The following is a 12,165-nucleotide window of genomic DNA, read 5'->3' as shown; positions in this document are numbered from 1 at the left end:
AGGGTCCGCCACACAGGCCCAAAGGCCCAAACCCAAATTTGTGTGCCCTCACTCAAGCCAGACCACCCAGTCTGAAGGCCAAATACCCGATTCCAGGGACTGACATGGAACCCTTAATGCCAGATTCCATGTACCAGAACCAAACGCTTCATCTGCACACGGACCTCACATGCGAACCTGGGACACAAAGCCACATCCTAAGAGATGCAGGACTGCAGATGCATGACTAAATACATTTTGACTCTGAAGCACAGGCCCTGGACACAGGACGCAGACCTCTAACCAGGATGCCCTGGCCAGAATTTGGAGTGGGGACCAGACACCAGGCGCCCTGGTTGCCAGAGGCCAGAGGCAGGAGCTGAACCAGATCCTCCCATTGTAAACAACTCTGTGATTCACTAAGATAAAACCCTTGTCTCTTCAAATTCGAACTTCCAAATTTTACCAAACCCAGCAGGAATGGGCCAAAACACAGAGTGAACAAAAATGACGCTGACCTTGGAGGGCAGACGTCCATGATCTCTCAGCTGCAACAGGTTCAGGAGTTGGCACTGTCTCACCATTCATTCCGCACTTCCGGCTTTTCCAAACTGTGAGGGATTTAAAAATGATCATTTTCCAAAAACCTTCTCAGCTGTAACACCTGTGGGATAATAATCAAAATACCATAATCAGATCAATACAAGATATTCAACATTTAGTATGTGCATGAGTACAAATGAATACCAGACAATGAGGTGGTATCAGGTCTATGGGGCCTATGGGAGTGTGGGGAAACAGGGTCTTATAGCAGTAAAATGGGAGATAGGACATTTATGAAAACTGCAGCCTTCGTGGAATGTGACTTTTTGTTAGCCAATCCCACAAACTACAGGACACAAGCTAAATGAATAAACTCTTCCAAATTTCACCAACATAGTCATTCAGTTGAGAACAGGTTGCTTTGCTGAAATTGTTCAATGTTGTGGCAACAGCAGCAGACATGGCCTGAGGGAGCAACCAGCTGCCAGGGGGGCCTCGCATCGCCCACAGGGGGTGAAACGGCTGAGTGTTTCTGAGTGCAAACCATCCACTTCTGCCTGCAGCTGGCAGAAGGCAGCAGAGCCCACGAGTGCAAGGCAGGTGACCGTGAAGCCACAACCAGGTGAGCCACGGCCACACAGGTGGGACAATGTCGCAATCAGGAGCTCAATGCTGCACGTACATCAGGCAGCTGGGATACGGCCACGTTTGAAACATTGATGCAGTTGGGACATCAATGAGCCGGGACATCGATGAAGGAGGAGGACAACGGCACAGCCAAAACAGTGACCCAGATAGGACATCGACAAGGCCAAGACATCAACACAGAAAGGACAGAGGCACAACTCACATATCCCCTTGGTCAAGGCTTTGACTCAGACGGTACAGAAGTTCGTGCGGCTGGGACACTGAGGGAACCGGGACATCGACAAAGACAGGAAAGCGGCACAGCCGAGAAATCTATGCAGGTGGAACAGCGGCCCAGTGGGAATGTCAATGCAGACAGGATATTGAAGTACAGGCAACAGAGCAGCAGGACCTCAACATCGACACACACAGGACAGCGATGTGGAAGGGACACAAATACAGACAGGGTGGCAGTACAGTCAGGACCCAAGGCAGAGGGGACCTAGACACACAATATATGCAGTGGAACAGCAGTGCAGTGGGAATGACAATGCAGATGGGATATTAAAATACAGGTAACAGAGCAGCAGGACCTTGACATCGACACACACAGGACAGTGATGTGGAAGGGACACAAACACAGACAGGATGGCAGCACAGTCAGGACTCCAAGGCAGAGGGGACCTACACACGCAATCATGATTTCGGCGAGGCTGGGACATTATTAGCGTGGTGAGGACACGGACACAAGAGGGACATCGATGCTGCCAGGAGGCCGACACACACGGGACATTGGACCACAAAGACATGGACACAGCTGAAACATGAACACAGGTCTGGCCCACAACAGGTGCCTAGTTACCTGACATAAAGACACTGCTGTTGTACGCGGGGGACAGAAATAAAAATGAACTACAAAGTTCATTTATATGAAAGTAATAACGTCCGTGACTAAGTACCATTCCATGTAACATTTGTAGATCATTCACTACAGCTGACAACCTCTCCTGCTCGCCTGCACTAAGGTGTCCTTCCCAAGATGCACTTGAGACTGGAAGGGAGCCACACTTAGGACATTTCCTTAAGTGACCATAACGAGCCAATAAACCAAGATTAAACAAATTACAAAGAAATAAAATTATATACAGTATAATTCTGGCTCTTATTGCAGTTAATGTAGAAATCAGGAACAAATGCTAATTGAAAAGTCCTTACATTTAAAAGTGATGAAATACACTTCTAAATAACACTGCAACCAACAGTCGTTGATATTCCAGGGGAATCCATCACTTTTCCTGCTGACCTGCACTAAGGTGTCATTCCCCAGAATGCCCATGAGATGGCAGCAGTACTCACACTTAGAACACTTCGGAAATGACCATATTGTTCCATCCATCAGTTTTCAACTTCAAACGGCTGAAATTATAAAAGAAATACAAGTGTCGTCCTCATGGTTACTAAGGTCCAGGTTAGAAACAGAAGGTAACTAGAAACTCCTTTCATTTAAATGTAATGAAAGACACTTCTCAAATAACATTCCATGAACCCTGAGTAGATAACTCGCTATAATTAATGACTTTTCCTACTGGCCTGCTCGAAGCTGTTATTCCCAAGTGACACAGGACATGGCAGCAGAGGGCCACACTTGGGACATTTGTCTAAGGGACCATCCTCTGCTAAGGCAAGTTTGAACAAATTTCAAAGGACTGAAATTATATACAGTATGTTTCTTTCTGTCATTGCTGTTAATATAGAAATCAAGAACAAAAGGTAACTAGTAAGTCCTGATATCTAAAACTTACTAGACGCACATCTAAATAACATTGCAATCAACAGTCATTGATATTCTACTGCATTGAACCACTTTTCCTGCTGACCAGCCACTAACATGTTATTCCCAAAAGGCCCACGAGATGGCAGCAGAGATGCACACCTGGAACATTTTACCATCTGGCCAAAAGGTTCCTTTGGTTTTTAGGTAAACACACAATGAAAGAGACGTTTTTCATTTTCACCAATAATTTCATTGAACAATGTATTCACCGTTTTCTCCCACTGCTTTCTGCAGTCTTTCAGGCATCTTCATAACTCCATCTTCCCAAAAGTTTTTATCTTTTGGCCAAGTCAATATAAAGCCAGTTTCAACAACCATCACAGCATTGAGACTACATACTCTATGTTTCTCTAAGTGCTCCTACTGCACTGAAGCTAGAATTCTCTAAAACTGAGTGACGGGAAAGTGCTTATATTTGGTATCTATGCAATACCCTTCTAAATAACCACAAAATAAAACAATTTGAATTACAAAATAAACTGAATACTACATAACAAAACTTATTAAAAACATTTTCACCCTTCAGAGAAACATTATCAAAAATAAAAGCTGAAAATATACAAGTTTTGCGCTCATACTTATAACCTAAAATAGTAAATGAAATCCAGACAAACTAGACAGAAACATGCACGTTGACATATCTGCATATGTATATACATAAAATGATGGCCGTTCTTTTTAACCCTTGGGGTAGAATTTTCCTTAAATTTTTTCTTTGTTTAAGTGAGCAGCAACGAAGTAGATTAAACATGCTTTTTGAAAGGTTTCCTCCAGTTCTACCAAGGAAGGTACCTCTGCATTCTACCAATGCGGAGGTACTGCATGCTTACTTTGTGGTTGCCAGTCAACCACAAAGTAAGGCAGTATAGAGCTTTGTTGGGGTATGTGCACCTGGGCGAAGTTCCCCAGTCCACAGAGTGGGGTGGGGGAAGTCGCCACGTGAATAGGAAAAACGGAGGGGTTTTATTTTCATTGGCTCCCTGTGGGAGCTGGGGATTGGTCCCCTCAGAACAAAGTGGCAATACATCATTGGTGGTTTCTTCCTTGGACTCGGGTTGTTACACGGATGTCCCTTTTGGCAAAGCCTGTCCCTTCGGCTCCCTGGTTTGACGTCAGCCGTCTTTTCCGGGTTGTAGTCCAGCCGCCATTTTGTCCTACCCTGCCCATCCTGGCACTTTCAAGCATACTTGGAACTTTTTAAAAAATGACTACATTTAGCCGCGGCTGGTGTAGCTCAGTGGATTGAGCGCGGGCCTGTGAACCAAAGGATCATGGTTCGATTCCCAGTTGGGGCACGTGCTTGGGTTGCAGGCCAGTTCCCAGCAGGGGATGCATGAGAGGCAACCATTTCTCTCCTTCTCTCCTTTCCTTCCCCTCTAAAGATAAATACATTTAAAAAATGATTACATTTACCTATAAAGCAGGTTTCAACAAATGTCTCACAAACTATGCTTATTTTCTCTCTTTGCCATTAATCTGAAAATCCATCACAAGGTAAATACAAAGTAAATACAAAGTGTTTATGTTTACATGTTTTAAAATACACTTCTAAATACCTTCCCAAAATAAATCACAGTCACAGTGGAAAATAATTAGCATAGTAAAATAATAAAATCACTGCATGCCAAACCAAGATCTTTTTGGTTTCAAAAGTGATGAAAGCTTCAAACTGTTTCTCAACCAAAGGTGAGTTTTGCCCCCAAGGGGACTTCAGGCAATGTACTGAGCCATTTCAGATCGTCCTGGGAGGGGGGGGAGAAGAAAGTGAGGGTGTTGACGGTGAATAGAGGTATTGGATGCTAACAGGCACCTACAATGCAGAGGACAATCCCCCAGGAGAATGAATTCTCTGGCCCAAAACCTCCATGGTGCTGAGAATAAAAACCCCTGCTCTGCATCATGAAGACTCCATTAGAATACAAACAGCATGTCCCTTTGCATCCTACATTTCAAAGGCTGCCTTTCTTGGAACAGGAAGCCTGAAGCTGAAACTTAAAGAACAAAAAATGCCAGCCACCTTGCCAACATTGGGGAGAAGGGTCCTGGGCAATAGGTCAGGAGGCAAAGGAAGATCTGTCCACTCAGGAGACCAGATCACACTGTGATTAAACAGAGTAGTCACCTGAGGATCCCTGCTTCTTTCCATTGCTCATACATCACTTTAATAACTGATTCATGGTGCCACTTAGAACAAAGAATCTTACTCTCTTAGATTCCACACTTGACCATCTGAAGTTTTCCTCTTTGACAATGTGGACATTTGTTACCTTCTGTGTTCCTCAGATGACCTACCTGGGGCACACTGCCTGTCACAAAATACTTCTGATTTCTGGAACACCATGCTTCCAGGCCCCAAACTCATTTAAACTGCTAAGAAGAATGTTACTATTTTATTTAGTCACCAGTATACTTATGACTAACAAAGACAATTTTTCTAGCTCCTCACATTCCCTCACTTCTTGTTTTCTTTCAAGGTTTACCTTTCTCTAGGTCACCTACACCTACAACCATGTAACGATCATTATTGCATGAGAGCATGTTTACCCTCATATTGATCTGGAAAACCTTTGTTCACCCGACCCCCAAGCACCCCGAGGAGGAGCTAGCCGGCCGTTGGAGAAAGCAAGTAACAGGATGTTCCCAGGGACTAAGGTAAGCCCCGTAGCCAGAACTAACTTCTGCATCCCACTTTGCCACGTAGACAGGAAGACCCTGCAGACTCTATAAACCCCAAGAACCCTTTGTTCAGGGCTCAGAATTTGGAGACTCCTCTGGGCCTGTGCAGGTAATAAACTTCTCATGTTTTCCGCTATCTCCTCCCGGTGTGAGTTTCTTCCCGAAACATTTGGTTCCCTGACCGGGAATCGAGCTCACGCGAAGCAGGCATTTGCCTCTGGTGAGGACAGCGCGGGTTCGGTGGGGAGACCCGGTGGCGCGGGGAGGAGCACGTGCCCCGGTGATTTCGGGCCTCCTGGGAACGGGGACCCATTTGCCGCACCCTCAGCTGCTCCAAACCCGGGTGAGACGGGAGAAGCGGACCACGACCTGTAGGAGGTGCCAAATCGGTAAGTGCCCCGGGGACCAGACCGGAGACCAGGGAGAGACTGATCACCTCTCACGCCAGAAAATTTGATCAGAGTCAGGAACTTAGGCTGAGTCCCATCGCCGGACCCTCACTCGGGGAGGGACACGTTTTAAACTCTTGGATGTTTGTCTGTGTGTTTGTAGGAGTGACTCTGTTTGTGGCTCCATGGGTGAAGAAACCTACAGAGCAAGAGTGACCCCCCCTCTTGCTGGAGGGACGGGAGGCAGCGGAGGCCTGCATGGCCTCCTGCACCTGGTCCTGCTAAACGGGTTGCCAAGGAGACAAGCAGGGCTATCCCAGCCGAGGCCTCTTGACTGAGCCAGGGGTGAGCTGTGAAGACCTCTTGGGCCCGAGCTGGAGGCCGGCAGTGGGTCCTTCAGGAAACCAGATACCTCCCGGGAGCAGGGAGCCACCAGATTGCCTAAGCAGAGGAACCAAGGGTAAAAAGGAATGATAGATAAATCTAGATAAGTAGAAATGTGTATAAAGGATGTGAAAGTTTTAAACCTAAAGTAAAGGAAACCTCAACTACTTGTTTTCTGGTTTTGTGGGAAAAGAGCAAATTTCTCACATGTGGTTCTATTTCTGATCAGAAACCTGTATTGTAAGACCTAGGAAAGGTCGCCTGTAGCCAGTTGGGGAAAATGCCTTTGCCACCTGGGACCCAGGAAGGGTCAATTGGGGCTAACGAGTGCTTCAGCCTGAGGCAAAGCAGCATGTCTCTGCCATGAGACTGGGCCTGAAGGAGCATGTCTCTGTGAGGCACCAGTGGACACACTGGTGCAAGAGAATGCCTGTGTGTTGTTTCGGAACTCTGTGTTTTGGATTTTGTTCTGTATCCATATCTGAAAGGGAAGAGAAAAAGCCCACTGCCAGGCAACAAAGACCAGAGTTACAAGCGCCTACAGTCCTCAGCCTAGCTGGCTTAGACCCAGACCAGACTGCCACAGAGCTTCAGAAACTCTCCCACTCCCCTCGGAGAGGCCCTGGCCAGAGATCTAAAATCATTCACTGAGAAGGAGACTGGACAACCTTGGACTTATTTGCTGCCGCTGGCACTGCTTAGAATTAGGAGTGGCCCTAAAGTCTTTAGGAGACCTCCTCCCATTCTCAGAATAGATAAAGGGGGGAGATGTAGCAAGAGACCAGTTTAGACAAGTCAGAGGGACTGGGTCCGTTTGCTGAGCCACTAAGATAAGGAGGGGTAAACAATTAAGTAACTAAGAAGTAAGAACAAAGAACATTGTATGACCCTATCAGCAGCCCTACTTTCTTGCTTCTGTAAACCTGCTTAGCTGTGTGCTGCTGCTGTGTGGACACTGCAGCAGTCAGTCTCTGTGTAACTGATTCTGATAGGAATGGCTCTGGTTTTGAAGGTCATGAACTGAGGTCCAGGGCTGACCATCTGATTTATAGGGTGTTTGCAAGGTCTAAGCTTCAGAAAGGTAAAAATGTCCCTGAGAATCTAGGGACTTTTGGCTGCCAGATACTGAGTTTAAGTACAGTCCTTCCCAGTGTGAGAAAGGAACAGGGATTAAAAGTGAATTATGGATAAATCTGGATAGGTAAAAAGGCTATAGAATATTGCAGAAAGTCTGTGGGAAGTTATAAAAATAAATGGAAATGTGAAAGTTTTGGAAAGAAATGTGGTGTTAGTAATAGAAGGTATAAGGCATGGAGATGCATCTTGATGGGTATTGGAAGGAGAAAGATTTTCCTTCAAGCTTTGTGTTTTTTTTTAATTTAACTTTTGTTCAAGTACAGTTTTCTTTCTTGTATTCCCAGCCCTGCACCCCCCCAGTGCTCCCCACCCCCCCATCTCTGCCCCCCATCTTAGTTATTGTCCATGTGTCCTTCATACTTATTCATGTGAGTCCATCCCCTTTTACTCTGTGCTTCTCTCCCCTCTCCCCTCTGGACCCTGTCAGCACGTTCTGTATTTCAGTGTCTTTGGTTACATTTTGCCCGCTTGTTTGTTTTGTTGTTTACATTCCTGTTAAAGGTGATATCATATGGTATTTGTCTTTCATTGCCTGGCTTATTTCACTCCGCATAATGCTTTAAGCTTTGTGTTTTTCTCCCTACCTGATCCCTCCAGAATTTGGCATTCTGAAGGAATGAATGATGATGTAAGGTTTCTTTGCATAAAACCAATAAGACCAGTCATTAATAGTGGTTTTGTTAACCAAGACTTTGACTGGAATGTCATACCTGAAGGAGGCATATATGAGTTCTGGTCGTTACCAGAGAGCTCAGAGGAACTGGGATTGACCTGTGAAGCTAGCAAAAGCCCAGGAGAAAAACCTGGTACTTTGGTTAGTTGTGCGGTTCCAGCCAGTCTTTCCGGGGAAGGAACGAAGGTTGTCTTCCTGAAAGATGGCTAAAAGGAACCTGTAGGCACAATGGAGGCTCAAGGATTTGAGTGAAATGACTGGTACAGGCGAAGCCAGATGGGGAATGTGTGGCTCTGCTTCTGTGCCCTGAGGGGCAGACAGAGAAGTCAATCTGAAGGTTCCCTGTGTGAGTTCCAGCAAAGCGGACTTAAGGATCATAAGTGATCCAGGCTGCTCTTGGTGTGTGTATGCAAATGAACAGTCAAAACCAAAAGTGGGACCCAAAGTAGTCCCTGGAATAACAGTAAGGGTGATCTTAAGGAGAAAAATTATAGTTCTAGGAAAATCACTATGCTCAGTATTGGACATCAGAATGGCACAGCTATCTTAAAACTGTCTTATTTTCATTTACGAGTTGAAACCAGGTTTGTGATGTCACCAAAGATGTACAATTCACAGGTGCAAAGGACCTGTCAAATTGCCATTGTTAAATGTCATTTCAGGAGGGACCTTGCAATGGAATGTCTTCCCAAAAGACAGTCTCCCAGGCACAGCAACTGGTTTGGGGATTATTGTGTGAATTAACCTGTGTGTTCTTCTGTTTCCATAGGGCGTATGCCTATGACCTGCCTATGCCTATAGATGATTAGTTGCAATATAGGCCTCACTTAAGGAGCCCATCTTCATCATCACCCCCCTGAGAATCAACGGTTTGATTGAATTAAGTAGTTAGGTTGATAAACAGTTGGGGTGGTCTGTGGGCTTCCCTTTAGAACCGATTTTCCCTTTCCTGTCTTGATGGCTTGGACAGAAAGGGCTCAGAAATCTGAAAGGAGGGAAATCTTAATGTATTCCCCTCAGCCTGAGTGAAGAATAGCAGGCCACAAGAGTCTTGGATAGGTGTAGTACGCCTTGTACACCTTCCTCCAGATAAGCCATTCTTTACTGAAGTCCCTGCCTTTGTCATTTAATAGTTATAATTTAATTGTGCTTCCAATTTCTTGCCTAATCTGTCACCTCCAGAATATGACCTGATCAGAAGGCCAATGGTCCAGTAATGCCAGCCTTTGGACATCAAGCCTGCGACTTCCTGGTGACAGCCAACTGACCAGGACCCTGTAAGGTCCTTCCCCTTGCAGGAAGGACTCCCTCCATGCTACACGCCCCCCCTTTCTCTTTCAGGGTACCCCGACCCAAAGGTAGGTAGGACGACATCCGTGTCCAGCCAGAAGTAGTTATAAGTAGTTATAAGAAGATAAGACCTTCGCCCATTGTCCTTTATATGATTCCAGAAGGAGAAAGGAATCTCAGAACCCCTCCCTAACAGTAAATCACAGGAGGAGAAAAATGATGAGGAAAGAAACCTCATTAATGCTCTGAATCCAGGAAAAGGGGGGGACCTGTATATTCCTAGGAGAGAAATGCTGTTATTATGTAAACCAGTCAGGAATTATTGCAAAAAGGTTGGAGAAATCCGAGAGAACATAAACCGCTGTACTAAAGAAGCAAGAGGAGGGGGGCAGGGCTGGGGAATAAACCCTCAAGCCTGGCTCCAGTGGTTGCTCCCCTTCCTGGGACCCCTGATCGTCATCTTCTTAGGCCTGAGTTTTGGCCCCTGTTACTACGGACCAGAGTCCAGAGTCTAGAGGCCACAGTGACCCGCAGAACAACCGCCAAGATCCTGTCCCTCTAGAGGCATCATTATCAGAAGATACCCCAAGATTTACAGGCCAGCCTTATACTAGCCTTATAGTGATGCTAGACCAGCTAACAGTGCTGTCCAGCATCAAAGGGGGGAATGATACAGAAAACCTTTGTTCACCCGACCCCCAAGCACCCCGGGGAAGAGCTAGCCAGCTGTTTAAGAAAGCAAGTAAAAGGCCCTGGCTGGTGTGGCTCAGTGGATTGAGCACGGGCTGTGAAGCAAAGGTTCACTGGTTTGATTCCCAGTCAGGGCACATGCCTGGGTTGCAGGCCAGGTCCCCAGTAGGGGACACATGAGAGGCAACCACACATTGATGTTTCTCTCCCTCTGTTTCTCCTTCCCTTCCCCTCTCTCCAAAAATAAATTTAAAAAAATATTTAAAAAAAGAAAGAAAGTAACAGGATGTTCCCAGGGACTAAGGTAAACCCCGTAGCCAGAACTAACTTCCGCATTCTGCTTCTGCATCCCGCTTTACCATGTAGACAGGAAGACCCTGCAGACTCTATAAACCCCAAGAACCCTTTGTTCAGGGCTCAGAATTTGGAGACTGACTCCTCTGGGCCTGTGCACGTAATAAACTTCTCGTGTTTCCCGCTATCTCCTCTCGGTGTGAGTTTCTTCCCGCAAAACTAACTCATGAGAATCAACAGAAAATTACCACAAACAGAACTTAGTACAATGATAGGGAAATAACATGCAAAAGTAAATATGTAGAGATAACAAATTAAAGATATAATTTTTAAAAAGACTCAATAACAAAACAGGTTTAAAAAACTGGGAATAAACTTACAACAATGTACAGGATCAGGATGAACAAAATTGGAAATTGCTATGCAGTAACAGAAACTTTAACAGATGAAAAATGTTTTGTTTGGGAATTAAAAATGGGTATCATTGCATACCCATTTACAAAGTTGTCTATAACCGAAATATAATCTAGATGAATATAGAAAAGTGGTCCCACAGGAAGTGGTCAGTTAAATTGGGACCCGACATGCGTACCCCAGTCTGGACCCCTTCCCTGCTCCCCACAGGGTGGCTAATCTGCCCCCCTCACCTCAAAACCCCCAACGCAGCTCACCTCCTGCCCCTGGACTGCATTGCTTGCATCACGTTAGGCTGTGAGCATCACCTCATGACCACGGAGACTGGCAGCCAGCAGCGCCTAACCTCTACTCCACGTGGTTGTTCATCTCTCCACCAGAACTGGATGCCCCTCAACCCTGCCAGCCTAAATATGCCTCCCACCCAGCGCCACCCACATCTGTGGCCCCTGTCACCTCCAGCCCAGTCCTACCTCTGACCTTAGACCCCGCCCCCATCTGTAAATTTGATTTTTAGTGGTCCATTTAAACAAAACCAGCCAGGAATTAAGTATACTTATTAACATGCAGTTTAATGAAGAAATACATTAATAATATATACTTTAGAAATTAGGGACAACTCTGAAAAAGAACTTGTTCCAACAATAAAAAGAAAGGACACAAACTGGGAGAAAATACGAATGACCTAAAACACAGGGTGAAAAAAACATCGAAAGTGAAAGAATGGGAAAACACACACAGGATGGTGCAAAAGCAGCTTTACAGTTATTCACATGGACAATAATGTCATAATTATTAAGTAATAGGACAACAATAAACTTTGTTTCTCGTATTCACAACTCTAAACCTACTTTTGCCCCACCCTGTCTTATGCAAACATAAGCCACATAAAAATTACATACTAACATGCAGTGGACTTCACGGTAACAAGCATGACTAGAGATGAAGAGCACTTCATACCAATGAGTTTAATTTACCAGAAAGATCCAAATTCATAAACAATGTCATAAACTTAAATTATATAGAACAGAGACACAAACAAAAATGTATAGTCATAACAGATTTAACAAACCTCTCTCATCAGGAATACAGCGTTCCACTTTCACAAACAAGAAACCACCTCAAAAAATTCAGTAAGGATACGAGAAGCAGCAAATTAGATTCAACATTCCCAGATAACCGACTATACACAGCTTTTCCTGTTGCCCTGCCCTAAGGTGTTATTCCCAAAATGG

At 45.2% G+C, this 12,165-nt stretch overlaps 1 long non-coding RNA gene across 1 annotated transcript in view; it reads right to left on the bottom strand.

Annotated features, from left to right (window-relative positions):
• LOC118974895 (uncharacterized) overlaps positions 1-11,255 on the bottom strand; it is a 121,089-nt gene extending 109,834 nt beyond the window's left edge. The window contains exon 1 of the long non-coding RNA XR_005063970.1: positions 11,188-11,255. This is a non-coding gene — a long non-coding RNA (uncharacterized LOC118974895). The remainder of the gene's footprint in view (positions 1-11,187) is intronic.
• Between the last annotated feature and the right edge of the window lie 910 nt (positions 11,256-12,165).

The sequence above is a fragment of the Sturnira hondurensis genome, unplaced genomic scaffold (assembly GCF_014824575.4).
Source record: "Sturnira hondurensis isolate 20B ecotype Veracruz unplaced genomic scaffold, ASM1482457v3 Scaffold0019958, whole genome shotgun sequence".
Lineage (NCBI taxonomy): Eukaryota > Metazoa > Chordata > Mammalia > Chiroptera > Phyllostomidae > Sturnira > Sturnira hondurensis.
This window is presented reverse-complemented; position numbering and strand designations above follow the sequence as displayed.